Below are 5,379 nucleotides of genomic sequence, written 5' to 3' on the forward strand. Positions count from 1 at the left end.
CATGTCACCACTTCAAAAATATTCTTAACCACCAGTAATAAATAATCAGGCTAGTAGCATCGCCTTATACATATGAAGATGACAAAGATGAGTTAAGATACGCGAATACCATCTGAAGTTTAAAAGCTGAAACATGGTAACACATTTTACTTTATCTGCATAACCATCTTTCCAAATGGTTAAGAGAAAAGAAACTTGACAATGAAATACAAGAATATTTATTAAATCATAAACTTTCATATTGTTTTCGCTACTCAATTTATTTGCTGGCAGTATTTGCCCTAATAGACGTCCCTCAGTTAAAACTATCACATTCATTCAATCTGTCGAAAATTAAATGGAAAATTCTCCAACAAAATCCCCTTCTTTGGTTTCAAACTCGAAGAAATAATTTAGTTCTCACAATATTGGTAAAAATAGTAAGTTATAGTTATTTTAAGAATACGTCATAAATATTTAAACAATATACTACTATGTATCAGGTTTGGAACCATTAGGGATTTGGTCTTTTTTTCTCCAAGACAACATTCTTCTAACAAATATTTCTGTTTAAAATATTAAACTTCACATTTAGTTTTATTCAATTAAGGTTAGTAGTAGTCATATTTTTTTGATAGACATTATATTGATCAAATCTAAAAATAGCATAGTAATAATACGTCTTCTATAAATCAATATGTTTCCATGTGATTCCTGAGAAAATAAACCTATCAACATCTATTTGGTTGTTTCTTGTTGTTTATGATTTTTAGTAATCAAGTAAGAAAGTCAACAGTTAAATAAGCGAAAATCGCTAAAATTCAGTTTATTTTACAATTTTTTTTGTCGGAAATCGTTTCGTATGTTATACGTCTAGCAAGTTTGACATGGATGGTTAAAGCATTTACAATGAAATCTATGGATTAGATTTGATAGTGATCTTTAATGAAAGCAATTTAACATGATAGTCAAGCTTAAATTATTCCACAGTTATATTAAATTATGGTGAGATTACTGAAATGATTATATATATATATATATGCTGCATTTATTGAAAATTCACTCCCATGAAGCACACAGAAAATTAATGCAGTCATAGTTGTATTGATAAATTTTAGCTGTGTTTCTGCCCGTGACAGGCTGCACATCGATAAAGTCTGGGTCTATTTGCGATTACATCATAATCACTAACAGAACCCAGATACTGTATACTTGACCACGTTCGCAGTTTGGGCCTTGGTACCTAATTTGTTACAGTTGATTGTGTCTAGTAAAAACAACTCTGTATTGAGGATATTGGCAACTTTTATTGATGTCTATCACAGTGATTGTAGTCACGTTTACCAATCAGATGTTCATTTACACAGAGCTCTTGAAATATTTTTTTCTTGGTGCCTCTCATATCAAATTATAATCAGCTGATTATTTATAAAAATTCTTACCAAGTAAAGTTTCATTATCTTTAGTAAAATGTATGTCCGAAGTTTCTTATAACCCAACTACTAGATGGGACCTTATCTTTGCTTCCTGAGATTATACGTAATTCGAGGCTTTCGAAATTCGACCTGCTCACAGGTCTGCTAAGCACAATAGGACAGGCTTTTGATCTATTCTAGTTCCACTTGTCAGTATACTTTTTAACATATTATCAACACAATGTTTGGAAAAACATGTATTTTTAAAACTATATGGATTTTATGATACAAATTCTATGAGTACCGATGGGAATTGTTTATATATTTTGTCATGTTCGATTTCAATGATTTTACTTAGATTTTTCGTGGTTTAATAATAGTAAACATCCAATAGATTATTTTTATACAGAGGTGATTTATATTCACATAATTTGAAAATGGTTTAAACTCACAAAGGATTAGACTATTTTGGGTCTTACGTAGATTCTTAATGAAGATCTAAACTGTCATTTAAAAATTTACAATCAATGACTTAAATTTTATTTTTCGGTCTATGATTTCTTAACAATACCTCTCCTTAAGAAATTATCGTTAAAGTACTATGACAATTTAGGTCTTTGAATTTCCAGATTATTTATTTTCAAGTCATGTAAACGTAGGAAAACTTGTGTAAAATGGTATTCAAGAAGCACTATCTAAAGACATTTAAATATTAGAAGAACATGAAGTCTACTCACTCAGACACCTTTGAATAATTAATCGGCTAATTCTGCAACAGCCCTCGAAAATAATCTATGATTAATTTATGTCTTGTTCACATTGCCTTTATAAGGCTCGATAATTCCAAATGTTTCCATTTTCCTTTTTACATGTATTAAATTGCACCGACCAACTTTTTGGTTAATATTTACTTTTGATTCTTATGATTCTCTAAACAAAAACGAAATCTGCTCTGTTTAAAAATGGTTCTTGAAAAAACTGTGGAATTTAAAGAAGCGACTTCTCCCAGTGCCTTAGAGACTTAAAATGAGTCTTGTGAATTTCTCTTTTTATTACTTATTTTCACAATTCTATCATTTTAAATTGTCATCGGCATGGGGTTGTTGAGTTTTTGATTGGGGTCATGAATCTATCAATGTTAGACCACAGTTGAAAACCTGGAAGCACTGGACGGCCATGAACGCGCACTTCTGAGGAGTCCCATAATAGGACGAAACGGCCGTCCAGTCCTTCCAGGTCTGCAATGGTGGTCTAACATTAATCGACTCATGGTCTCAATCAGAAACTCAACAATCTCCACAACCACATATTGATAATTACAATGTGCTCACTAGTGACTAGCTTCGATAGTTAATTCTCGGGGTTTTAGAGAGAAACCGTGACCGGCGGAGCTAATCCGTCTTGGTTGTGAGGTAGTTACCCATTGAAGACAGTGGGAGATGGTCGCATACTTTCGTGGGTTGGTTGAAGTTAGACATTCTAAATTGTCATCAGATACATCGAATGTCTACAAGAGAATGTCATAGTATAAAAAAATGGATTTGAAGTCAATGAAATTAGTGTGTAAAAAATTGATAAAACCTAACATAATCTTCAATAGTCATGTATTTTAAAAGAACAATAAATGAATACTAAAGATGCATTAGCATAATGTCTACTAATTATGAACTGGGAATTTGTTTTTATGAATATTATTTGATAGTGGAAATAATCAACTAAGTATTGGTCAGTTGATGGTTTGAAATAATTGAATGTAGTTGACCGGTAAATGAGCAAGACTTTGAATCAACTGATTCTGCTTCATTCGTTGGAAGCTCTTAACTGAATGACATACACATTTTATGAAACCATTCCTACGTACAAAAGTATACTTCAAAATAAACATATTTAGAAGCTGGATACCGTAACACCTATGTGAAAGTTAATGCTTGTATAATGAATTCAGAATTTTTTGAATCAATCTGTTGTATGTTACTTACAACAAAGATTATCGATTAGTTTCAGCCAGCCAATCAATAAACGGAACATATTTTACTCCCATCGATATATTTTTTACAACTTTCTCATCAAGTATATTGTTGCATAAATTTCCAGTATAGATTGTAGTAGGTTTTTTAGTGAATAAATAAATCTAATTTAATTGTATAGGAAGTTTCTTACTTATTTTGCCTAATAGCATACAATGATCTACAGGTTTTCATTCACTATAGTAACGGAATTATCTTAGTATTGGTTTTTCTACCGCCTCTAAGAAGAATCTATTCGCTGACACTTTCCCTCTTTTTGTGTTTGAGATAGTTCATATAGAAAACTTAAGGATAAATAACTGTCATGTTGTAGTCATGTCTACAGATGAATGGATTGAGTTTATTTCATATTTTCAAGAAATAATATTCTCTTAAGTGATACAAGTTGAATTTCCAAGTAATTTAAATGTCTGTTAAAGTTGTCTGTTAAGTTGTATGAATTACATGTTGATATGAACTAAAATTTCCCGAAATTTATTTGGATACAATATTTTTCACCCTGCATGGTTATGAACCATCAGATACAATAATATTCATTACCATCCACAAAAGATAAGAATCACGAAGGTTAATATATTAATTTTAATTAATATGATGTTTAAACAGCTTCCTCATTTAAATGTCGTGGGTGCTTAATTTCTTGAAGAATCTTAATAAAACTGCAGTTGAAAATGTTTTTTTAAAGTACTAATTCCGTGAGGAAATGTGAACACTAATAACCAAGATTATAATAAGATGATTAGAATGAATAAAATGTTTTGGATACAATAATTAAAGGTCATAGAGGTGTAAAAATAAATAAAATGATCTGATCATGAATATGAGTAAAATAATGAGAATATAAAATATAAGTAAAGGGGAAATGGAGTAATAATAATAATAAAAGAATGATAATAATAATAATATTAAGGCCATGGTAACAATAATGATAAGACGTACTTCTTTTGTACGCATAGTTCTGGTTTGAGCTCATGGATGGTAAGAGCTTCGGCTATTTTTAAGAGTTTGATACGAAGAAATCTGGGTAGATTTGAATGAATCATATAAACAACCTTAAAATCAGACTGTGGATCCGTAGAATGATTACAGTCGATTAGGTGTTCAAGTATAGAGCTCTTAACTACTTTCTTTTCACCTTTGTAGAACCGAATTGGGATATGTTCTCGTATCCGAGTTGAAAGCGAGCGCTGGCTACGGCCGATGTACCTTGCTCCACAAGAGCAGCTGAACTGGTAGATGCGCATAGAGGCGACCAAACGCGGAAGCTTATCTTTTATGGATACAGAAAATAAGTTCTTGCTCGTGAAGGTGATTCGTAGTTTAGCAGCATTAAATGTCCTTTTTATCGTTGTTGTTAAGCGATTTTTAATAACGTCTGATGTTCGATCACCTTTAAATTCCAGACTTATATAAAGGTTTTTCTTCGGCACTGAATAACTAGGTTTCCTGTTGACGCTACTTCTATTCATATTTTTCTCTATGAACCGGTCTGGGTAGCCGTTTTTCATCAAGGTTTTCTTAAGGAACGCGAGTTCTTCGTTAATGCATTCCGTACTACATATTCGATGTATACGATAACATAAAGTATGAATCACGTTTCTCTTTCTGCTTAACGACTGTACAGCTTGATAATAAATTCGTTGAAAAGAGATCCCTTCGCTGAACTCCGTGTTTTAATCTTAATGTTTAAACGGGAATTATATACCAAAACTGCATATCACTAAATCTTCAACAATTAATAAGTCACATAGTACCATCAAGTATCATTTAGTTAATGAACATTATTTGAAAAATCATCTACTTTCTAATAAAATCAACTTGGATTTTTTAATAATTAACTATTGCAAACAGAGTAAACGATTGATTAATCTATTTATTATTTTATAGTTGAAATTGTGAGTCAATTGAAGCTAGACCACCAGGGAAAACCTGGAAGCACTGGACGGCCGATTCGTCGT

The sequence above is a fragment of the Schistosoma mansoni genome, chromosome 4 (assembly GCF_000237925.1).
Source record: "Schistosoma mansoni strain Puerto Rico chromosome 4, complete genome".
NCBI lineage: Eukaryota > Metazoa > Platyhelminthes > Trematoda > Strigeidida > Schistosomatidae > Schistosoma > Schistosoma mansoni.